Below are 26,278 nucleotides of genomic sequence, written 5' to 3' on the forward strand. Positions count from 1 at the left end.
TTAAAAGTATATTATCAAATATTATTAAGCATTCACAAAACTATGATGCTTAAAGGTGATTAGATTTTTTAAAAATTCCCATCTAAATTCTTGAATTGAGACAGCTAAGCAGAAACTTAATGTTATAACCTAGAGTCTTACGATCTCATAAAGAAAGTAGCTAGCTTTGTGTTGGACTCTCCAGGTCAATTCAATATACATTATTTTAATTGGATCTTCAAATGAGAATACTTTATTTTCATTTTTAAATCAGGGAGCTTTCTCCACTAAGTCTAAGGAAAAAGGTCAATAGCCCTTTGAGTTTAAAAAAATTGAGGACAATAGAAAAACTTAATAGAAGCTTAATTCACCAAAACAGAAGGTAGGTTTTTTTTTTATTTAGTATGATCTGGTTGTAATTGTTACTTTTTTTTTTAAATATAGGATACATTTTCTCAATAGTTCTGAGGCAATGACAACTCTGGAGGACCATGCCTCTACAAACTGCAATCTGCAGCTCTCCAAGCCCTTTTATTTCTAGATTTGAATATTCTTATATTTTTTAGGGAAAATGTGCCACCAGAATCATTTAGCTGTTAGGAATAATGGTCTAAAGATGGGAAGGCCTTTCTGTTCAATCATTTTGTACAATACAGCATAATATCAGGTACAAATAGGAATCTAATTATCTTCCTCATCAATTCACCAGTTTTAAAAGTATTTCTGCAATTGTAAGAGCACTTATGAAACAGCTACTATAAAAGCAGGGCTATACTCTGCTGTAGGCACCTAAAATTCTGGATTAGGTGAATATTTAGGTGATGGGTTAATAAAAACAGTGCTAACATGTGCTTCCCATTAAATTACAAGTACTTCTATTCTCTCTAGAATGCCACCTATTGACACCAACTTTAGAATAATAAAGCATCATAGAATCTGAGCTGGAAAGGGATTTTGGGGGTTATCTGATCTAAATAAACCCTTACCTGCCATAGAACTATGGAGAAAACATATCCTACATAGGAATCCCTTTTCTAATATCCCTGACAAGTAGCTCTATCCAGCCTTTGAACATTTCTAGTAGCTCCATCCCTGCTAGATCCCTCCACCCTCCATCTCTGGCCCATTAGGACAGTTGCCCACCACTCACCTATCCCTACCTTATATTTGGAAAGCAACTTTCCTTTCCTGAGAGGCTCCTGGGGCTTCCTAGGATCTTCTGCACCAGTAGGCTGTTTGTGCACAGAGCACCTACAAGGTGCAACACCATTGTTGAGAGGTAGGGTCAGGGGACAGGGATGAAAACTGCTGTTTTATAGGCAGACACACGTAGGTTCAGAAGGAGTCAATAGACCTCAAGCCTGGGAGTCAGAAGAGCTGTGTTCTGGCTGGCTCTTCCACCAACCAGCTGTATGGAACATTACACTGCATAATTTTGCCCATTGCCCACTGTTGTTGGGTGGAAAAAAATGGAAAGAAGTGTGTTATATGTCCTAAATGCAAAGTATCTCTAGTGAGAATAAAAATTTTGAGGGATGCTAAAATTTTAAAAACTATTTCTAAAGTCAAGTATTTAAGTGTTTTTACAATGTTTTGTACCTTTAAATCACTTGAATATTTACCTTTGAATGTATCAATTTTTAAACATTTTCTTTTACATGAAAAGGCAATATACCAGGTAGTAAACAAGTGCCAAGACACTTCCCTTCCTTAGACCTCAGTTTCCTAATCTGCAAAACAAAGGGATTAGACTAGAAGATTTTAAAGTTCCCTTTCAGCTCTAAGATAACTGATTTAGCCCCAAATTTAGGAAATATATTTGGCTGGTCTGGTTTAATATATGTTTCTTCTATAAAACCTCTAAAACAATTTTCCATATTTCATTGTAGGAATCACAGATAAACAACTTTTTAAAAGTAGCATACTAAGTCTTAATTTAGACACCCCAACTTAAGACTTCCTGTGCTTTGAATAGTCTATTCTTTATTGAAGTCTTGGTAGATCGGGAAGCTTTACCAAGAGCAGGAAGCTATACTAATTTTTTTGTTTAGAAAGGACAAGACTTGGATAAATCAAACAGGCCTTTCTTTCTACTCAATTGGATTGATGTCCATTTTTTTTTTTGAGGGGGTGTTAAGAGCAGTAGGGGTCTGCAGGTAGGATTTTCAAAAACTCACTGAATTTTTAGATAATTTGTAGGTTTCTAAGTGGAAGAAGGATGACTAAACCATGAAAAAGAAAATAAGTTTAAAAGAACCGACTCAAAAAAATCAGGAACAAAGATAAATCTGCCTTCCGGTCCTCCCCCAAATAGGTTTCCTACACTGGCTTTACAATTCCATTAAAGGTTCACTAAAAAGATTTCCTTTTAAAATGTTAAATATTTCTGCGATTAAAGTGTTTTGATACGAATTCCTTTAATCAAATACCTTCAATTTCAACATTTATCTAGGCCAGGATGGTTTTTACTGAGGAAGTTTAATGTAGGGGAGAAAGGAGAAATAAGGGGGAAAGGGAGTTGTTATTTTGAAGTGCTTACATAGTGGCGTGTGTCAGAGATCACCATGAAGATGGGCAAACTGTGTCTAGGAAGAAAATGGAAAATTTCATCTTTCCCTTCTACCTTTACCCTGTTCCCTGTCCCCAGAACATGTAGGCAGCCATTCTCTCCCAAACAAACTCAAATATTTATTTCTATAACTTGTTAAGTAGTCTAACAATATTATTGTTGTCATGTCTGACTCTCTGTGACTCCATCTGGGGTTTTTCTTGGCAAAGATAATGGAGTAGTTTGCCATTTCCTTCTCCAGCTCATTTTACAGATGAGAAAACTGAGGCAAACTGGTTTAAGTGACTTGCCTAGGGTCATATAGCTAGGAAGTGTCTGAGGCCAGATATGAAATCTGGAAGATGAGTCTTCCGGATTCCAGGCCTGGCACTCTGTCCACTGTGCCACCTATCGCCACTCAAAACCATTATACTAGAAGGTGTAGAGTCTTGGATTAAATCTGTATCTATTTTCAAGTGACCTTTTGAAAACTGAAGTGCTTTTAAAAAAGAGAAAACATACCAATTCAAGGAATGTTGCATAGAAATACATAATGAAAAATAATTTGAAAAATCAACTTAACAGGAAGGAGTTGAAATGTTTGCAGTCCACAAAAGAGAAAGGTGAAAATTCTCAAATAAAGATTCATTATTAATATAGTTTTACTTCTGACTAATATTTTAGATAAATTTCACACAATGGTCTCTAGATAAAACTGTATGTGAAAATATATATATATATATATATATATATATATATATATATATATATATATATATATATGTATAGCATGAAGAAGTAGTAAGTATGAGAGCTGCTTACCTTACCTATCCCAGTTGCCTTTAACAAAGGCAACCTTTCTTCCCCTCCAAAATCTGGACCTCTTCATTCACACGGCATGAATCCCTAAGCAATGGAACACACTGAGGGGGCTGGAATTATTAGTAGCACTGCGAGCCTAGGAATCAACACCCAGGGACAGCACCACCACCTAGCCATTGTAACATTCCTAGGGATGATATAAATAGCACAATTATAAAACTACCCCAAAAGACTCATTAGAAAGGAATGAAATCTTAGTAATCAGAAATTATTCAACTCAAGGTGGTGAGAAAGATGTCACCATATGGCATTTTCAAAAGAAAAATATGTTGTCAAGAAAGTGACTGTCACCGCTTTTGAGCTCCCAAATAAGTGGGGGAAAGAGATGATATCCAAAGTCTACTACTTTCTTCTTATTCCTTTTTTCCCAAAACCTGGTTTATTCTATAATTAGATATGTCTATTCTATAATCTCATCAACCAAATCTTCCTTCCTTTTTTAAACCAGTCCTCTATGCTTAGAACAGTACGTGGCATATACTAAGCACTATATAAATGTTAGTTGTTACTACCACTACTGCTACTATGACTACCATCACCACTGCCGCTACCACCACCACCACCAGTACCTGTATGTGTTCCCTTACGCTCATTCATTCTGTTTGCCTTACTTTTCTCCTACAAAAGAATATACCTACTTGCAACTGGACAAAAAGTAACATCATTCCTGGAAAGAGGAATGGAGAAAAGAACTCTTTACTATTCTTGAGAGGTCCTAGGGAATTCTGATCTGTCTGGATTGTACAATGATAACCAGTTCCAACATCTACATCCATAGGGACCCCACTGTCAAAATAGGGTAGAATCCATATTATTTAGTTAAATCTACAATCTCTATTGATCCATTATACAATCCCTCTTCCCCTTTGTTATTGATGTTATTAATCTAAACAATCCCAACGAAAACCTTTATTAGCATTCTATTATTACACTGTCCTGCTTTGCTAATGAAAATAGTGCTGGCTGAGAATGAGGACATCTAGTATCCAGTCAGCTGTATGACCTTGATTAAGCTATTTACAGTCACTGTACCTTGCTTTTTCAGTCAGAAAAATATGGATAATGCTATCTGTCCCACCTCATAGCATAAATGATTGGATAAAACAGAATGATATGGTAAGCCTTCACTATTTTGGAAAAATAAAGGAGAAAGCCAATCTAAATGAGTAAAATGCCTAACAAAAAAAAAAGAAATATTGCTTTATTAAAACATTCACTAGCTCAACTGGGACAACAAATTATGGATTGGTTAAGCAAAGATCCTTGGGGGAACTACATAGAATAATTTATAATGAACATATCAGTAGTGGTAATAAAGTACTGTGGAAGAGCACAAAATTTGCAGTTAGAGAACCTGAGTTTCAGCTATGCCACTTAATAACTGTGCAATCTTAGGCAAGTAATTTCAGCACTTTGGGACTCAGCTTCCTCTAGGATAGAAGACCACTACAGTCTATTCTAGTTCTAAATTTATAGTATGCCTCTTAGTAGGCAAACTATACCCCACACCGCAGTATCTTTATTCTATTTTCTCAGTAAACTTTTTTCAGAGTTTCACATAGCCTCCATATAAATATACATTTAGAATTAATGAGTCCAAATTGATGAGGCTTTGTAATTATGTATTATTGTATGCTTTAAGAAGTAAGAACAGTTCCAATGAATGAATTATTATTAGTGTCCTTGATGGAACATTAGTTCATAGAGGGAGGAAGAGACGGGCAGGTCTGGTAGGTATGGGGTGTAAGAGAGTTCTTTATTTCTAATAGAGTTCAGAGGTTTTCCCTCAAAGATATCAAGTGGCTGAAAGTAATTCATCTATTATATCAGACTATTCAAGAAAAAAAAGACTTAAATTTACTGATAGTTCGGTTTCATTTTACGGGCAGCTAGGTGGTGAAATGGATAGAGCAGTGGGCCAGAAGTCAGGAAGACTCATCTTCCTGAGTTCAAATTGGGCCTTAGACACTTACTAGCTGTGTGACCCTAGCTAATTCACTTAGCCCAGTCTGCCTCAGTTTCCTCATCTGGAAAAATGGGCTGGGGATGACAAACCACTCCAGTATCTTTGCCAAGAAAACCCCAAACGGGGTCATGAAGAACCAGACACAACTGAAAAATAACACAACAGCTTTCATTCTCTACATCTGTTTACCCCTGACTCTATGTAGTAAGCTGACCCTTAAGTCTTCCCCTGAAGGTCCCTATTTTAGGAGAAATTATCTTCCCCTCCCCTCAGTCTGTCACAGTAATTACAGAACCCATTACAATGGCTTTCATCAAAAATAAAAGCACTTAGAATAGTACAGACAGAGCTCATATTGTTATCTCCAAAGATAATGGAAGCACTAAATATCCAGGATGAAAGAAGTGAATTCAAGTTATAGAGTTCTGATCATGTGCTCTAAAAAGGTTTGTTACTATTAATTCTGTTCAATACCTTCTGATGGACTTTAAAAGTATTCTTTGGATATGCATTAAAATTTTAAGTTTCCTTTTCTGACTTTCCAGTGATAAAATGGCAGAAAATAAAATACTAACCACTGATCTTGACACATTTTGATAATATGCCTTCCAAGTTTTTGTGGCTCTTTGCGGACAAATTGATAACTAAAGTTCTCTAAATTTCATAAGTCAAGAGTTGTCAGTGGAGTTTTGTCGGTGAGGTCAGAGTTCTTGCTCCTTTGAGACATTTTGCTTTCAGATGCAAAAGTAACTCTTCACAAAAATATGGACATATGTACCACTTCACATTTACACCAAGCAAAATGGGAGCAAATCTAAAGTTAATAAACTCAGAGGTCTTCTTTTAGGCTAAGAAAGTGAAAGTAGTCAAATGCTGTTAGCTGAGTTAAATACCTAAAGCCAGAGGGTGAAACATAGTTAAATTTAAAGATGGAATAAGATGTCTAAAAAGGAGATTTTGATTATACTGGAGAAACTACTTCTAACTGTACAGCTTTATTATTTTGAAAGATACTTAACATGAACATCTCGTCCCTTTCTTTTTGAAGGTAAATGGATTTTGAGATACTTCTAACTACTACAAAACTATTAAACAAACAAAAAGATTTTTGTAGTTTTTTTTTTTTGCTTAAAACCTTGTAACACAAAATCATCCATGAACCAGTAAGTGCAATTCTAAATTGGAAAACTGGCACATAAAGATTGAGTATCATTACAATTATAATTACAATCAACTACTTCTATTTCTATTGTTACAATTATAATTACAATTTACTGTCCCTATTTCAATCATTTTCTTGTGTAGACTTGAGTTTCAAACTCAGTGTGAACTTTCCCTGAGTATACACAAGAAACCATAAAAGAGCACACTAAGATGGCATCAAGGCAATGTACTCATGCCATTTTAGGAGTCTGTGAATCTATCCTTACCTGTTGCAGGGAAAAACACAAATGGAATTTATATCAGGACAAAAAGGAATTACATCCTTTATTATTTGGATTAAAAAACCATGAGTACTACCAACAAATGTTATTGCAGATATTTGATAAATTATAAATTTATCTTACAAAATCTATATTCTCTCTTAAAACAGCTATTTTTTTTTTGCAAAGTGACACAATCAATTTTCTTAACACAACTAATTTTAAAGAATAAATTTCCTGTTTCAATTCTACTTTTAACATGTAAATGTTCAACTGGGCACAAAAGTTACCTTCCTTAAAAGCCAAAGTTTTGTACAATTCTCAAAAAGTTACCCTCGATTTACAGGTTCAAACTAGTCTTAAGAAATTCAATAATTTCACATCCAAATTAACTTTACTCTGTCCTTGACAAGAGATATTTTCTTTCACGGTTTTTAAAAACATGCATTGCACTAGCCCAGGTCAAAAGACACTAAACTTTATAGAAAGCAATGCTTTAAAAGGCAAGGTAAGAGAAGCACCTTTAGAGTATAGTAGGTAGAATTCTGATGGGGGGAGGTGGTGGTGGTATAAGTTATTTCCTTAATGTAAAAAGAACAAGTATAGTTGACCTATTCAGTTTCTCTACTTAGCAAAGGAGGGAAAAAATGACAATGTGTGAAAGCATTTATTTCTGGCAGTAATAAAATTATCTGAAAAGCAAGCAGGAATGCTGGCATTATGTATTGTGCTGTCATTCTGTTTTGTGTTGCCCTATTTGTTACTTTTTCAGAAAGTGCTTTGATTCCTTCATTACTACCACTCACTAATAATGGATGTAGAGACTTCTTTTAAAAGTCAATAGTTCACTTAAATTTCATTCCAAAGATTTTAGGTACACTTATTTCACAGGACAAACCTTTTGCTCACACTTATGTGATACTGTCACTTAAAACCAGTGAGAAGGTAAAAATCCTCTTCGTTAGTGAATCATGTGAATTTTATACTTTAGGATGGTTATTTCATTTTTTCGCACTAAGTGTCAAACACAAATAAACAACATTAAGTAGAAGGAAACAAATATTAAACATTCTCTCCCAAGACTTCCTTTTCTCAAAAATAAAATTTTATTCAGATATTCTTATTTACTAAATGGGTCTCAGAAATGCACTGCCACCTGCAGGTCAATGATGTAGAAGTAATTGTGATTATTTTTTGAAAACACTCAAACATCCAAACTTTTCTCGGTGGGAAGTGTAGATCATAATTCTCAAAACCCTGTCCAAAGATGACTCTTCCCACAAAGTTCTGAAACTGACTCACATATGGAAGGTGTTTAGAAACTTGGAGGTAACCTCAGTCTTACACAGTTTCTATATCAAAACCATATCATTACCTCAAAAGAATACTGAATAAAAGAAATCCCTAGAATAACCCAAGAGTTGACTAAATCAACAGTTCCCCTTTAAGTAACTTAAATAGTGCCAGTCAAAAATATATAGGCAAATGAACGGGTTTCAGATGACCTCCAACATCCGTTCAAGCTCTAACAACAGTCTATGGCCTATGAAAAAGCTAGACATATTAAATGGCTTCAACAAATAGGTTTTTATAAGCATGCAACATTGAACATTGCTTCTGGGAAGGTCGTTTCCATTAGAAGTTACAAACTTGGTTTTGGACTTCACCTTTAAGAATGTGGTAAACTTCAAAGAAAATCTCCAGGATGAGAGAAAGATGGGTAAAGGGATGATGCAGAAACTAGATTTAAGAAACCATCCTATTGTTTATATGCCAACAAACAGAGACAAGTGAGACGTGTTTAATCCGAGTAAAACAAGGATTGAGCTTCAGTGTTTCCTGAACGTCATGTTTTCACGCCACGGATTGACTTAGGCAGCAGTGTCATCATTTGTTTCCCAAGTTCAAAAACCAAAAGCTCTTCCCATCGGCTTTCGTAGAAGGGTCTTTTAAAAAAGAAACCACCAGGCTGCTCTTGAAGGAAACAGAGCAAACACCCTAAAAGACATGCTCTTGAGACTGTCCTTTGGGAACAAGACTGATCGCTAACGGGCCGGTTAACGACAACGGTGTACGCACGTGAAATCGTGGGGTACTAATTACAAGGCACCTTACACGGCCCGGCGCTTCAAGCAGAACGCCGCTGCGCTCCGGGGCGAACTACGGCGCGCGGCACGAGAGGCCAAAGGCAACGGCTCCGGGGTGAGCCAGAGGCGGGGCGGCGAGGGAAGGGTTAATCAATCCCCAAACTCCAAGAGAAGCTTTGGGTCTCCGAGGCTTGGGAGCCCCCATCATTTTCCGGCATACAGTCCCGCACAGGGACGATCCGGGGACAGCCAGAAAGCCCGAGGGAGGACGGCTCGCGGAGGGGGGGTGTGGAGGGAGGCGCGCGCAAGCGGCGGGGGGGGACGCACTCCCTCCAACCTCTCAGACATCTCAGGCCTCGCCCCGGCGCAGCGAGGGGGGGGGGGGGGGGAGAAGAGCCGGGAGGAGCGCGCGAGGCGACGAGAAGGGAAGAAGAGGACAGCGCGCGGGCGCGCACGAGGCCAATGAGGACGGAGGACAGAAGATCGAAGGGTGGGGGGCGGGGGGCAAGGTTTGGAGCGAGAGAGCGGGGGCGGGGGAGGCGCGCGCCGAACGGGCTCCTTTCTCCCTTCACCTCATCCTCCCATCCCAGCCTTGCTATCCGATTAGCAGGTACCGCGTAAACCCCAGCTGACAGCGCCTGGTTTCCGCCCCATCCCGTCACTCACCGCTACCAGAGCCGTGAGCCTTCCCCTGCCGTTCTTTTCCTCAAGGGGCAGCCACCGCCACCACCGCTGCCGTCGCACACGCCTAGGCCGCTGGGGCCTCCTCCTTCGTTCTCGTACCCGTCCGTCGTAGGACAAAGGCGCCACCAACCGACCGGCGCGGGCACGAGAGAATGGCGGCCCGGGCGGAAAGTGGGGTGGGAGGCGGACGGGCAGGGGGAGGGGGACGGAGGCTCGGGGGCCGCGCACGTAACGGACGCGCGGCAGTGTCGCGAGAGAACGCCGGTTTACGGCAAGTCGAGTCGGAAGCACAGAAGGCTACCGGCCCCGCCCCGTCCCTGTCTATAATTGGGCGAGGTGGGGGAGGGGGGGTTGCATACGTCAGTTGGGCGGTTGAGAGTGGCAGTTATATGTAGTCGAGCTTCGGTCGGTGACCGTTCCCTTGGGGCATTAGGGGATAGTGTTAGTACAACTCCTTTAACTTAGCCTACGGACACCGCATCTCCCCTCTGGTTTTTCAGCCAGTCCCTGCTACCATTCACCAGGATGTCAGTCTTCTTCTTTTTCGCATTTGCACCTGGGTTCAAACTCTGACTTTTCGATGTGTGACCTTGTGAAAATCACTGCCCCTCACTTGGGCTCAGTTTTCTGAATTATAAGTGAAGTTGTTGAATGTTCCAAATCTCCCTAATACTGTTAATGAGGAAAGCTTCAAAGAGTGGCATAGGATCAGAAGGGGTGGGGGATAGGATCACAGGTAATAGCTTAAGCCCCTAGGTCATACAGATCCAGGATTAGAACCAAGATCCACTAGGCTACAAATCCAGTTCTTTTCTACTGCGCACAATGTCTCTGCACTGTCCGCTGGACAGTGTCAGGACACCTGGGTTATCCTCACTCTTGCTATATCCTTGTGCGATCTTGGAAAGTCACTTTTCCCTCTCTGAGACTCAATTTCTCTATATGTAAAATAAATGGAGTTGGCTTAGGTGCTTTCCAAAGTTCCTTGAAGCTCTAAATCTACTTTTCCTATCCAGTCATCTGCTTCCTTAGAGGTAATAGGACTTTAGAAATCATGTAGTGTAACACTAGGAACTATTTCAGGTTCTTCTTCCTGAGCCTACTCCTTCATAACATACTGACCCTTTCCACAAAATACTTTCCGATTCTAATACAGCTTTCCTGTCTTACCACTTGCTCCTTCCATAAGAAAGAGCACTGGATTTGTTATCTCGTTTGAAACTAATTGCCACTAATATGTGTAACCTTAAATAAATCACTTCTCCCTGAGCTTCCATTTTCTTTTTTATGTGAAGAGAGGTAAGGTTAGAGTGGGTGAGCTCTAAATTCTGTGATCCTGTAAGACATCCTGAATGCAAAGGAGATGAATTCCGATCTAAACATCCTTTGTTCACATTCTTTGAGTGAGATAGGAAGGAGAAGGTGTTTGGGAACACATACTTTTGGATCTTGAAGTATCTTTAGAGATTTTCTAGTCTAATTGCCATATTAGACAGATGATGTAGCTGAGGCCCAGAGAGGTCTGCAACTAACCCTGAGAAACTAAATTTGACTCCAAATACTCTTTCCACCCAAAACCTCAATCCCTCTCTATCACAAAACTGGACAAGATTAATTCATACAATTGCACAATGTCAGAGTTGGAAGGGACTTTAGAACATGGGGCACAAAATGTGAGAATTGGATGAAGAATTTAGTGGTCATTTAGTCCAAGCCCATCTAGTCTTTGCCTTTGCTCAGACTGTCACCTATAACTGTAATGCACTTCTTCCTCATATCAGACTAACTCCTTTCAAAGTTACCGTCTACCTCTTGAAATTAATTTGTGTTACTAATACTTTGTATTTACTTATATAGGTACCTGTTATATTCTCCAGGAGGATGTAAGCTCCTTGAGAAAAGACATTGGTGCATATTTAACTTTGTATCCCTGGTGTCCTCAGTGTCCAGCAGAATTTTTTTTTGCATGTAATAGGACTTAATTAAATTGAATCCTGTCTTTTCACAGATGATAAAATTGATGTACTTGGAAGATTAATGTGAGTTATGCCTGGTCATGCAGCCTTATACATGCTATTGTATTATGAGTTCCTCTGTATTGCTTGATTTAAGTGCGAGCCTTCTTATAGAAGCAGCACCCAGCAAATTAAAAGATGAGATGGGTTCTCTGACACTGTCTGGAATAGCTATGGGCCACAGCAAAATCATACTGATGGGACTGAAGGAATGCAGTAGCCTGTCTGGGGCAGAAGAGGAAGACTTGTGGAATTTAGCGTAGAGAAAGAAAGAAGTACATAAGGTTGAAGAAGAATGTTTTCTAGATCTGGATTTGCCTGAGGGATCAGAATGAAAGATCTAAGATTGTTTTCTCCTGATCCCCTGCTGCTCATTTTGGCTTCTCCTAAAAATAGACCAGAAGGTCTGCACTACAGAATATAAATTTTTAAAAAATCATTTGGGACATATCTAACACCATGAATGATAAAAGATTGAAGAGGTCAAATGCTAGAGATAAGTGCTTGCAGAAGGCTCTCTGATCTTGAACCCTGGAAAAATGTAGTCTGAAAGATTCCCATGAAAACTGGAAATGTTCCACACTGACCAAAAGTGCCAAAAAAAAAAAAGTCTGGTGAGTTCAGGTAGAGGAAAATCCAGACTATGAAACTTTCCAGAGGTCTGGAAATGCAGAAGAGAGGACATGAAAAAAAATGCTATCTGAAGAAAAAGTAGAAGGCAACAGCAGTAGAGGACATCAGGAAAAATTTTTTCATGTAGAGCAGTGGTGTCAAGCTCAAATAGAAATGGTAGCCACTAAATTGTACCTAAGCATCTCTGACAACAGCATATTGACTTAGAAAATTACATATTAATGTTAATTGTTTTATTGTATTTTTATTTTAAAAATATTTCTCAATTACATTTTAATCTGGTTCACACTCAGAAGTGTTGTGGGTCACATATATCAGGAGAGCTGTGCATTTGACACCTCTGATGTAGACATCAGCTTTTGAGCTGAACTTTGAAGGAAACAGGTGGAATGGGATGCTTGGGGAGGGAGTAGGTTACCCCCTCACAGTGTCTTCAAAGAAAAGCTAGACGACAGTCTGTTAGGTATATTGTTTGTTTTCAGTTTTAAGTTGAACTAGATGACCACTGAAGTGCTTTTAAACATAAAATATGATTCTGTTGTTGAATGGAAAAGAAAGTGAAATTCTATAGATTTTAAATAGCAAAGACTTTTAAAAAGAATCATTCAACACATTAGAGTAGTAGTAATAATAGCTAACATTTGTATAATATGTGCTAGACACTGTGCTAAGTATTTTTACAAATATCTTTTGGGGGGGCGGAGCCAAAAAGGCAGCTGGAAAGCAGGGACTTGCCTAAAGTGCTCCCCCAGGACCCTCCAAACACCTATAAAAATGGCTCTGAACAAATTCTAGAACTGCAGAACCGACAAAATAGCAGAGGGAAGCAGGGCTCCGGCCCAGAACATCCTGAATGGTTGTGGTAAGGTCTATTGCACCTTGCTGGGAGTGGAGCAGAGCAGTGCCTGGCATGGGCCACTCCTGGACCAACCAGACCCAGGAACCAGGTGGAACAGGCTGTAGGGTCCTGAATCAGTGAGCTGTGGCAGTTAACCAGACTTCTCAACCCACAAACACCAAAGACAACAGAGAAGGTTGGGGGAAAAACTGTAGGGACAGAGTGAAAGGAGTTGGCAGTCAGCCACCACCCCGGGGATGGTGGAGGTGGTGCAGCTCTGAGGCTGCTTACAGAGCTACAGCTACAGTTGTTTCCAGCCCCAGGCCCACCTGGTGGGAGGAATTAAGTGGTGGATCAGAGCAGGACTGCAGAGCCTACTTAGATCTGAGTTGCAGTCTAGGTTGGCGGTTGTTGGGGGAGGAGGAGCACTGGTGTGGCAGAGCTTGCTGTGTAGAAATAGCTCTGAAAACAACCGCAGCCCCTCAAGCTTAGGACAAAGTACACTATGAGCAGTCATACCCTGGCGAAAAACTCAAGGGTCAAATAGTTGGCTGGGAACATGGCCAGGCAGCGAAAACGGACTCAGACTCAGACTCAGACTTTGGAATCTTTCTTTGGTGACAAAGAAGACCAAGACATATAGCCAGAAGAAGTCAACAAAGTCAAAGAGCCTACATCAAAAGCCTCCAAGAAAAACATGAACTGATCTCAGGCCATGGAAGAGCTCAAAAAGGATTGGGAAAAGCAAGTTAGAGAAGTAGAGGAAAAATTGGGAAGAGAAATGAGAGTGATGTGAGAAAACCATGAAAAACAAGTCAATGACTTGCTAAAGGAGACCCAAAAAATACTGAAGAAAATAACACCTTAAAAATAGACTAACTCAAATGGCAAAAGAGCTCCAAAAAGCCAATTAGGAGAAGAATGCCTTGAAAGGCAGAATTAGCCAAATGGAAAAGGAGGTCCAAAAGACCACTGAAGAAAATAACACCTTAAAAATTAGATTGGAGCAAGTGGAAGCTAGTGACTTTATGAGAAATCAAGGTATTATAAAACAGAACCAAAGGAATGAAAAAGTGGGAGACAATGTGAAATATCTCACTGGAAAAACCACTGACTTGGAAAATAGATCCAGGAGAGATAATTTAAAAATTATTGGACTACCTGAAAGCCATGATCAAAAAAGAGCCTAGATATCATCTTTCAAGAAATTATCAAGGAGAACTGCGCTGATATTCTAGAGCCAGAGGGTAAAATAGAAATTGAAAGTATTCACTGATCATCTCCTGAAAAAGATCCCAAAAAGAAAACTCCTAGGAATATTGTTGACAAATTCCAGAGCTCTCAGATCAAGGAGAAAATACTGCAAGCAGCCAGAAAGAAACAATTTGAGTATTGTGAAAACACAATCAGGATAACACAAGATCTAGCAGCTTCTACATTAATGGATTGAAGGGCTTGGAGTATGATGTTCTGGAGGTCATTGGAGCTAGGATTAAAACCAAGAATCACCTACCCAGCAAAACCGAGTATAATGCTCCAAGGCAAAATATGGACTTCCAATAAAATAGAGGACTTTCAAGCTTTCTCAGTGAAAAGACCAGAGCTGAATAGAAAATTTGACTATCAAACACAAGAATCAAGAGAAGCATGAAAAGGTAAACAAGAAAGAGAAACCATAAGGGACTTACTAAAGTTGAACTGTTTTGTTTACATTCCTACATGGAAAGATGATGATGATGATGATGATGACGACGACAATGTGTGTGTGTGTATACATATATATATATGATATATATATATGATATACATATCATATATATATATATATATACATATACACATACAGAGGACACAGGGTAAGTTGAATATGAAGGGCTGATATCTAAAAACATTAAATAAAGGGATGAGAGAGGAATATATTGAGAAAGGGAGAAAGGGAGAGATAGAATGGGGTAAATTATCTTGCATAAAAGTTGCAAGAAAACCAGTTCATTGGAAGGAAGGAGGGGGCAAGTGAGGGGGAATGAGTGAATCTTGCTGTCTTCAGATTTGACCTGAGGAGGGAATAACATACACACTCAATTGGGTATCTTACCCCACAGGAAAGGAGGAGGAAGAAGATAAAAAAGGGGGGACAATAGAAGGGAGGGCAGATAGGGGGAGGAGGTAATCAAAAGCAAACACTTTTGAAAAGGGACAGTGTCAAGGGAGAAAATTGAATAAAGGGGGATAAGATAGGAAGGAGCAAAATATAGTCTTTCACAACATGAGTATTGTGGAAGGGTTTTGCATAATACACATGTGGCCTATATTGAATTGCTTGCCTTCTTAGGGATGGTGGGTGGGGAGGGAAGAGGGGAGAGATTTTGGAACTCAAAGTTTAAAAGCAGATGTTCACAGATATCTTTTCTGATCCTCACAACTCTGAGATAGGTACTATAATTATCCCCATTTTACAGAAGAAGAAACTGAGGCAAACAGGTTAATTGATTTTCCCAGGGTCACAGAGCTAGTAAGTATCTGAGGACATATTTAAATTCATATTGTCCTGACTCCAGGTCTGATGTACTATCCATTGAGTCACCTAGCTGCCCAGAGTACTCTGGGAAGTGTGTGGTGGGCATACAATGATGACTAAAACATTCACCACCCTCTAATTTATGATCTAGTAGGAGAGAGAATATGGGCACACATTCATAATCTATAATTACAAATTCAATTAAAATGTCATTGAGCATATCTTGCATATAAGGCACTATCCTTTATTATGAAGATCTCCTTTGAAAATTCATAGCATTTGGTATCTCTTACTACTACACTTATAATTTCTGCTTTGTATTATGGCTATATCTATAGTGGCAAGAGTGCTGGGTTCAGAGTCAGTTGGTTTGAATTTTACTTAACTGTGTAACCTTGGGCAGTCGAGGAAAACAGATTCACATAGTGGCTACACCCAAAAATATATGTCTTTGTACCTTGAGTCTATCACTTCTCTGTCAGGATGTGAGAAATGTGCTTCATCATAGGTACTCTGAAGATGTAGTTGATCATTGCTTGGATTAGAGTTCTTACGGCTTTCAAAGTTGTTTTCCTTTACAATATCAATACATATTTATATAGTGCCAACTATGTGCCAGGAACTGTGTTAAACAACAGGGATGCAAAGAAAGGCAAAAGAAAACTGCTACTCTTAAGGAGTTCACAATCTAATAGGGAGATAACTTGAAAACAACTATATACAAACAATAGGATAAATTGGAGATAATCAACAGAAGGAAGGTACTAGAATTAAGGGAGGATTGGGAAAGACTTTCTGTAAAAGGTAGTATTTTAACTGGGACTTGAAGAAAAGTAGTGAAGCCAGGAGGTGGAGATGAGAAGGGATTCCATGTATGGGGGAGAACCAGCAAAAATTAGGCATTAGAGTGTTATCTTCAAGAAACAGCAAGGAAGCTAGTGTCACTAGATCAAAAAGCATATGGGGGGAATGTAAAGTGTGAGGATCCTGGAACAATGGGAGAGGGCAGGTTATAAAAGGCTTTGAATGCCAGAGAATTTTATATTTGACCCTGGAGGAGTTTATTGAATAGGGTCAGGTGGTAACATGGTCAGACTTAAACATTTAGGAAGGTCACTTTGACAGCTAAGTGGAGGATGGATTGCAATGGAGACAGAATTGTGGCAGGGAAAACAACCACAAACCAACCAAGGCTATTCTCGTAGTCCAGGTGTGAGGAAATGAAGACTTATACCAGATTGGTGGCAATGTCAGAGGAGAGAAAGAGGCATATATGAGAAACATTACAAAGGTAAGATCAACAGATCTTAGCAAGGGATTGGAAATGGGTGGGGAGGGGTGAGAATGAGAAGCTGAGGATGACACCCAAGTAGGAAAGCTGAGGGACTGGGAGGATGGCAATATCCTCAATAGTACTAGGGAAGTTAGGAATAGGGGAAGATAATGAGTTCAGAATTGGACATATTGAATTTAAGAGATCTATGAGATATCAAGTTTGCTATTTCCAATTAGCAGTTCGAGTTGCAATTCTGGAGGTAAGCACAGAGGTTAGAGTTGGATAAGCAGATTTTAGAATTATCAGCATAGAAATGATAACTGAATCCACAGGAACTGAAGAGATCAAGTGAAATAGTATAGAAAAGAGAAGAGGGCCCAGGATGGAACCTTGTGGGAAAACCACAGTTATCAGGTGACCTAGTTGAAGATCCAGCAAAGGATACTGAAAAGAGAGGCCAGAGATGTAGGAGGAAAACCGGATGAGAACACTGTTTTGAAAACCTAGGGAGAAGAGAATATCAAGGAGAAGACGGTGATTGACAGTGTCAAAGGCTGCAGAGAGGTCAAGAAGGTTGAGGATTCAAAAAAGGCCGCTAGCTAGATTTGGCAGTTAAAAGATCACTAATAACTTTGGAGAGGGCAGTTTCAGTTGACTGATGACATTAGAAGGCAACAGATTGTAGAGAATTAAGAAGAGGTCTAGAGGAAAGGAAATGGAGGCGCCTACTGTAGATGGCCTTCTCAAAGAGATTATAAGCCACGAAAGAAGAGATATGGGAAGACAGCAGGGATGGATGGGTTGAGCGAGGGTTTTTTTGACAGTGGAAGAGACATGGGCATGATTGTGGCAGTAGGGAAGTAGCCAGTAGAGAGAGAGATTGATATCTGAGAGAGTGGGGATTTTGAGGGGGGGGAATCTGCTGGAGAAGATGGGATAGAATGTGATAGGATCATATGTGTATGTAAAGGAGTTTTCATTGGCAAGGATAAAGGCCAATATATGAGGCAGGGATGAAGGAGAAGATAGTGGCAGAAGGCATCTGGATGATGTGAAATGAGGAGGGAGCTCTTGATAAATGACCTCAAATTTTTTCTTCAGTAAAACATAAAGAGAGGTTCTGAGTTTTAACCTTGTGCTGATTTCCAGGATTTCATCTCCAACTGCTATTTCAATATCTCAAACTGTATATCTCATAGATATCTTAAACTCAACATATTCAAGGTGGGATTCAACAAGGGCGGGAACTATGGAAGGTTTGAGCCACTTTGATGAGTGGGATAGTGAGTTAATTAAGGAGGTATAAAAGGGTTGCTTAATACCAATGAGCCCCCAGGAGAGATTATGTCATATAAGTTTGCAGTGGACCCTGTTAGCACAGTTTCATGATTTTCTCCACCGGAGCAAAGGCATTGGATGGTGAGAGTAATTTGAGACTGAGGCTTGACTGGGAAAGATCATTGATAAGGAGGCAAGATTCTCAAGAGATGGGAAAGGGAAGAGTGTAACTAGTGTAGAGGTGATGGCTGGGGAAAGAACTGAGGGTTAGGACTACTGGAGGTCACAGTGTGGAAGAAGAACAGAGTTTGGGATGGCAAGGCACAAGGAACAGTGAAATGACAATAAATTATGATCAGATAGGGGAATTTCAGAATTTATGAAAATGGAAGGGCCACATTTGTAGGTAATAGCAAGATCCAGGGTGTGACCATCTCTGTATGTGGCTGAAGTGGAGCGGAAAAGTAGGTAATGGGAAAGGAGTAAGTTTAGGAACTGAAACATTAAGGTGTTTGAGGGAGTATCAATATGCATGTTGAAGTCCTCAAGTATGAAGGTGGGAATTAAGGAAAGATTGTGAACCAGACCTTGAACTCACTGAGGAAAGATGGGGGTTATCTTGAAGTCAGTGGATAACAGCTACCAGATTTTACCTGGATGATAGATTGTTCAAACCTTAAAGGAAGAGAGATTACTGAATGATAAATGATAGAGGGAGAACCTGGAAATAAAAATTCAGAGCAAGGCGTATTCCAACTCTCCCACCTCTACCAATGAGTTGGATAGAATGAATGAAGGTACAGCCTGTACTGGAAAGAAGAGTTGGGCAGTGGGCAACAGAGAAGGGGTTTGAATGATAAGTCTGTTGGTTCAGAATCACTTGGATTAGGTTATGGCCAGAGAGGAATTTGTTAATCATTAAAGAATGAGTTCAGGTAGCTTTTCATTGTCCATCGGGGTTTGGCCTCAGGGTGGAGTTCACACAGGGCCATAGGCAGTTCAGATGAGAGGACAAGTGCTGGGAGTTGGAAGAATTCTGTTATTCCCCTTTCCCCAAAACAGTAGACTAGGCTGGAGACTTGATGGAATGGCTTTTCTCCTCTTTCTTGGAAGGAAGGAGTCCGGTACTCGATGGAATGGTGTTTCTTCTATTGCTGAAAGAGACTATAGACCAGGCAGGAGCCCTGGTGTGATGGAATGTTATATAAATTGTTTTCTAGGTTCTGTTCACTTTGCTCTTTATAGTTGGTTCAAATATTCCCCATTTTTCTCTGAAACTTTCATAATTTTTTTTACCACACAATAGTATTTTTTTTCAGTTTATTCATTTCTCCAGTCTTAGTTCATGACATAGGGTTTTATGTCAGGGCCAGCCTCTGCCCTCTGCTCTGCTTGGTTTTGCCCATATTTACCTGGGTTACTGTGTTGACCTTCACCTCCTGAGCATAGTCCCCACTGGATCTTTGAGGTTTAGAGAGATGAATCTTCAGGACCCTCCATAGAATCTCAAAAACAGAATGCTAGGGACCTCAGAGCCAGGGTAGGAGGTGGGAGTTGTCCTGATCTGAGTGCTCTCACTAGCCATAGTGCTAGAGAAAGCATTGATGCTTTCCAAGATCTTTGCTATAGGTTTCCAATCACCTTAAGGCTTTCTGGCAGAGTCTTCCTCTGTTAGTACTTATAGATTTCTTTTAATTACTATTTAAACCTTGATGGCAATCCTGTGCCCTAAAAAACCTATTTCATGTACTCTGCCCAAAAAAAATACTTGAACTGTGTGGAAGAGCCTGGGGCTACAAAGCCTATTCTACTCTCCAAATCTTCTTTGCCCATGATGTTGAGAAAGAACCAAAGTTAAGGAAAGAAGACAAAGTCTTGCAATGTCTATTTAACTCCTCTGTCCTACTGACCCATGTTCCTGCTTTTATTATGTATATTTGCTTGCAATAGCAACAGTGACAGAACCTGGATTTATTCAGTACTCTAGCCAACACAAAAACTCAGTATCTCACTGCAAAATTATGTGAAAAAAGTCATTAAATTTAACTCAGTGATCTCACTACTGGGCATATACCTCTCAGGTAGGAGAAAAGAAAAAAGAGAAAGAAAAAGAGGGAAGGAGAGAGAGAAGGAAAAAAGGAAGGAAGGGTCCCACATATATCAAAATACTCATAGTAGTACTCTGTGATAGCAAAACATTGCAAAAGTGAATTTCCATGGATTGGAGCATTCCCTTGGGAGATGAATACGTTGAATAGAAATGTAATTGAATATATTTGCTCCATAAGAAATAAGGAATATGAACAATTCAGAAAAAGTGGGAAGAATAATGTGAACTGATATATCTAAGCAAGTACAACCAGGAAAACAAAATAAATAAGGCAAACAACAATACAACCTACAAAAATGTGGCAGCCTAATACATATTAATTGTAATAACCAGTCTTTGTCCCAGAAAACACATTTCCCTCATCAGTCGAGAGACAGGACACTATGGGTGTGGAATATTACATACGTTGTCAGACAGACAAGGTGATTTTGTTGGTTAGTTTTGTATAATATTTTCTTGTTTTAATTAAATTTACTTTTCTTCAATTAACCATTTAATTTCTCTCCCTCCATCTTCTCCTCCATTGAAAAAGAAAAACAAAATCACAGTAACAAATATGTCCATTTATGTATTAGTAGGGGATTTAGTCTTTCCATTCTGGAAAGTACATTGTATTAGCATTTTTTCCTTTTATATTTTCTTCATAGGAAGCAGATTATTTTTAGTCACAGATAGTTTTTTTCTTCCTAGGTGTATCCTAATTTTTACTTTTTAAAATTGTTTTTTGGAGGTGAAACAAGATTATTCACACTGGCTTGTTTTCATCCTACTGTCACACAGTTGCCGAATTTATTGATATGCTGTCTTTCTTAAAAGTATGTGATTAGTTGCTATATGTTGCTACGTGAAAAAGTCAATGGTACTGTTTTCAAGATTTGAATTAGTGTCTTTTGCTGTACTATTATATGTTACTTAAGCAAAGTATAGCAATAGACCTGTAATACTTAACATTTATTATTATCATTATATATTTCATTCACACATTGCTGTAATACTTTACATTTATTAATTGCATTGTGTTGTTCAGTTGTTAAGTCATGTCTGACTCTTCATGACCCCATTTGGGGTTTTCTTAGCAAAGACACTGGAGTGGTTTGTAATTTCCTTCTCCAGTTCATTTTACAGATGAAGAAACTAAGGCAAACAGGCTTAAGTGACTTGCCCAGGATCACACAGCTAGCAGGTGTTTGAGGCTGGATTTGTACTTAGTTCTTCCTGACTCCAGGCCTGGCTCTCTATGCACTGAGCCACCTAGCTGCCCTAATTGCATTACTACTTGTATATTAATATGGGCACATATGGAGTAATCTTTAGAAAATATGGAAGGTACAATAATTGAGAGATTCTGTCTTGCTTTTGCAATTAAAAAGCATAAAGGTTTCCTAATATTAGGCGTAGATCCAGACCTTCAGAATGAGGACATTTAAAGAATATTAGGAAGAAAAGTGAAAGAATTGGAAGAATGTACAATTGAGGCCACTGATTTTTAGGCAGGTGAGGCAACTCATGAGGTTTTCCCTATCCTGCCTGATAATTCTGACCACAGAGATATAACTGAGGATTTGACAGTAAGGAGCCATTCCTGGGAATTCTAGACTTGTCTACCTTCTGAGAATGAGGAATTACGTGGAGGTAGGTCCCCTTCTAATCAGAAGAGTCATTCCTAAAGAGAGAATGAATTTCACAATTAAATCCAAGAATTCCACTTCATCTATGAATAAGGCTGAGGCTATATCCCCTCTAGTACAGAGACACTGTAGGCCCCAAATTAGCATTTTCTCTGGACATGAACCATGTCCCTTGGGAGAACAATTCTGGGAGACTTGTGTTAGACAGGCAAGATTGCACTTGGGACTTTAGAAGTTTCCCTGAGCCAGACAAAATGATGAGGCTGAAAGCCTAAGGGGGGATAGATGAAGTGACAGGGAATAACTTCATAGAGGTGAGGCCAAATTTTACTTGGCATGAATGTATCAATTTCAGCTGAAATACTTAAAGAGAGTAGATTAGAAGACTCCTATGACCATTTTGTCCACTACTGCATAGTGCAAAGAAGAAAAGCCTGATGCGTTCTTCAGGGTGGATCAAAGAGTGCAAAGACTGGAATGGATAGGTACTGTGGGTCCTGAGAATGTGGGGAAATTGTACTGCAGATACTGAGCCAGGGCTTGACGGGGGACCCTCATCAGAGCTATGCAAACTCAGAAACCATTGTCAACAGTGTCTGAGGAGAGACAGTACTTCTGAGCTTCAAAGGTCGATATAATGCACAGGTCTCAGCCTCCAGGTTTTCTTAAGTGTGGGCCCCAGAAGCAAAAGACAACCACTACCACCAGGACTGAGTTGTAGTCACAGAACCTGAGACAGTGGGGTGAGATGGAGTAGTGCACAATCCTCTTCTCCTTGGAGAGTTAGAGAACAGAGGGAACAGAGGGCATGAGGGCCTGACATAAGAACACCTTCATCAGGTAATTATTAGAGTAGCAGATCCACATTTTGTTAAAATTATGGATTAAATAACCACACTTATTTTGGATGTACTAGTAAAGGGAATGCAGCATTGGTCACAAAGGAGTTAAAATCTTCTGATCCAGCTTCAGAGAACCAGAGCAGAACCAGAGAAGGAGGATATGCTGGTCCCTGAGGAGTGTCAGCACTAATTAGAAATAATCCTCTTCTTTTCAAAATTCCAGCAGGATGCTACAAACTGGGAGCCCAATACCTGTACACTTTGACCATCCATGCAGATTGTGCAGAGGCTTACAATCACTGTTTTTTTATATATAGGCCTATTGATAGGGTTTTGTTCCAGCTAGCTAGTTTTGCTTTGCCGTTTGCTTTGCTTGCTTTTGATTAATTGCTGTGTACTATGGATATGAATGTACTTTCAAAATATGTGTGTTATGTTCTGTATGTAGTTATATACATGTTGTCACTGTAGGATCCTCCCACATGATCCTTTGTAAAGGGCAATTTGTACTGCATGTACTGTTAATGTGCATTTGTGTGATTTCAGTACTAAAAGCTAGTTACCTTGGATGCCGGGATAACCACTCTTGTTTTATTCACTTCCTTAACTTCTTGTTTATTTTTTTGGCTGGATTTATCTAGTTCTTACAGGGGACAGTTGAGGTCCCCCACTAGTATAGTTTTGCTGTCCATTTCTTCTTGTAACTCACTTAACTTCTCCTTTAAGAATTTGAATGCTAGATTGAAGCATACTATTTTCATTTTTTTGTTTTTTTCTTTCTTGTGGTTTTTCCCTTTTGTTCTGATTCTTCCTTCACAACATGACTAATGTGGAAATGCGTTTAACATGGTACATGTATAACCTATATCAGATTGTTTGCTGTCTTGGGGAGGGGGAAAGGGAGAGGGAAGGGAAGGAGGATATGTTTATTTTGATATTACTTCATTGTCCTTGGTACGTTTTAGCAAGATGTAGTTTCCGTCTTTATTTTAATTACATCTACTTTTGCTTTTGCTTTGTCTGAGATCATGATTTCTACCTCTGCTTTTTTTTAATTTGGAAAAGTTCATCCCATTCACATTCACAGTTATGATTACTTAACTGTATATTTCCCTCTGTGCTATTTTTTCCTATTTGTCCTTCTTTTTCTTCTTTCACCCTTTCCCTCCTCACCAGCTTCTGACCACTAACTCCCCCAACCCAATTTACTCTCCCTTCTGTAAGTCCCCCCACCTTACTTAACCCTTTCCCCTCCTACTTCCGTGTAGGGTAAGATAGATTTCTATACTCAACTGATTGTGTATTTTATTCCTTCTTTGAGCCAATTCCAATGAGAGTAAAGTTTAAGCAACACCCACTGCCCACCCTCCCATCTTCCCATCCACTGTAATAGGTTTTTTGTACCTCTTCGTATGAGATAATTTACCCCATTCCATGTCTCACTTCCTTCTGCTCCCAGCGTCATCCTCTTTCTCACCCCTTAATTAATTTTTTCATGTCATCCCCTCAAGTTCACCTTATGTCCACACCCTCATTCTATGTATACTCCTTCTAACTGTACTATGATATATATATATATATATATATATATATATATATATATATACATACATATATACACATAGTTCTTAAGAATTGTAAGTATCATCTTCCCATGTAGGGATATACAAAGTTTAGCCCTATTGAATCCCTTGTATTTTCTTTTTCATTTTTACCTTTTTATGCTTCTCTTGAGTCTTGATATTGAAAATTATTTTTTTGTTTAGCTCTTGTCTTTTCTTCAGGAAAGCCTGAAAGTCTTCAATGTCATTGAATGATCATTTTTTCCTTGAAGGATTATGCTCAAATTTGCCAGGTAGGCAACTGTTGGCTGTAGTCCTACCTCCTTTGCTTTCTGGAATATCATGTTCCATGTCCTCTGATCCTTTAATGTTGTAGCTGCTGGGTCTTGTATAATCCTAACTGTGGCTCCCAATATTTGAATTGTTTCTTTCTGCCTGCTTGCAATATTTTTTCCTTGACCTGGGAGTTCTGGAATTTGACTATAATGTACCTGGGAGTTTTCTTTTTGGGATCTTTTTCTAGAGGTGACTGGTGGATTCTTTCAACATCTATTTTACCCTCTGGTTCTAGGATATCAGGGGAGTTTTCTTTAATAATTTCTTGGAGTAAGATGTCCAGGTCCTCCTTTTGATTATGGCTTTCAGGTAGTCCAGTGATTCTCAAATTATCTCTCCTGGATCTATTTTCCAGATCAGTTGTTTTTTTCCAGTGAAGTATTTTACATTTTCTCCTATTTTTTTATTCTTTCAATTTTGTTCAATCAATTCTTGATGTCTCATAGAGTCATTAGCTTCCACTTGCCCAATTACATTTTTTAAGACATTACTTTCTTCAGTTAGCTTTTGTACTTCCTTTCCTATTCAGCCAATTCTACTTTTTAAAGAGTTGTTTTCTTTTTCTAAACTGTTGACTCTTTTTTATGATTCTCTTGCATCACTCTCATTTCTTTTCCCATTTTTTCTTCTGCCTCTCTTACTTGATTTTAAACTCTTTTTTGAGGTCTTCCATGAGCTCTTTCTAGGCTTAAGTCCAATTCCCACCTTTCTTTGGGGCTTTGCATGTAGACGTTTTCACATTGTTGTCCTCTTCTGAATTTGTGTCTTGATCTTCCCTGTCACCATAATAACTTTCTATGGTCTCTTTTTTGTTGTTGTCTTTGCACATCTTTTCCTGCCTTTTCCTTTACTTTTAAATTTGAGCTCTGCTCCTGGGGTGGAAAGGCAACTGTCTCAAACTTCTTGTGCCAGGGGTTTCAGGCCCTGGCTATTTGTCTGGCTGCACTGGTGCTGCCCTGAGATCCATGGGGGACCCTTGTGCTTGGTCCTTTGCTGAGGGGGTGAGGTGGTGAGTGGCTGGTGCTGCTGGAAATCTGGCCTGGTGTTACACTAAGGCAGGTGAGGGATCCCTGTGCTGTGCTGGGGCCATGAGGGTCTTGTTGCTTACCAGTTGCAGGACAGAGGTGGGGGTGAGGTTGGAGATGGAGAGTGGCTGTTATTACCTGGTGCTGAGCTGAGGTATGTGGGGTATCTGGATGCTGGCATCTGCCCATTCACTGGGTGCTATGCTGAAGCACATGGAGGGGGAGTACCTGCACTGGAATCTGCTTATTTGCTGGGTGCTATACTGATGCATGTTGGGGGTCCCAGTGTTGGCATTTGCTTGCTTGGTTGCTGCTGCCCTGGGGCTCCGGGCCTCCTGCTGGCTTGCTGATGCAGAGCCCCCTACTGGCTTGCTGGGATGCTTCCTGTCCTGGACTGCACTCCCTTTTTTACCCAAGTGCATTGCTAACGAAGGTGGGACTTTCTTGCTATTTTAGAATGATAAATTAATTCTCTTTGATTGAGCTTTACTAGGTGCAAAGCCCCAGGCCCAAACCCCTAATTACTAGGTGCTAAGCCTATGTGGGCATAAAGCCCTCAGGGTCCTAAGGGGAGTTGCTAAGACTAGAGCCAATAGTAGGAGCCCAAGTTCTGGTTGCTCAGATGACATTTGATGATGTCCAAAGAC

General features: G+C 39.6%; 1 protein-coding gene across 3 annotated transcripts in view; it reads right to left on the bottom strand.

Moving 5' to 3' along the window:
- Positions 1-9,803, bottom strand: part of NCOA5 (nuclear receptor coactivator 5) — a 31,013-nt gene extending 21,210 nt beyond the window's left edge. Inside the window, exon 1 of one of the 3 annotated variants that reach the window (XM_036748605.1) lies at positions 9,553-9,803. The gene's annotated coding sequence lies outside the window, so the exon portion shown is untranslated. Of the gene's footprint in view, positions 1-1,139; positions 1,191-9,552 lie in introns of those variants that run through there. The other 2 variants (XM_036748603.1, XM_036748604.1) reach the window with 2 other exon arrangements.
- Between the last annotated feature and the right edge of the window lie 16,475 nt (positions 9,804-26,278).

Source organism: Trichosurus vulpecula, chromosome 3 (assembly GCF_011100635.1).
Source record: "Trichosurus vulpecula isolate mTriVul1 chromosome 3, mTriVul1.pri, whole genome shotgun sequence".
In the NCBI taxonomy this organism is placed as follows: Eukaryota; Metazoa; Chordata; class Mammalia; order Diprotodontia; family Phalangeridae; genus Trichosurus; species Trichosurus vulpecula.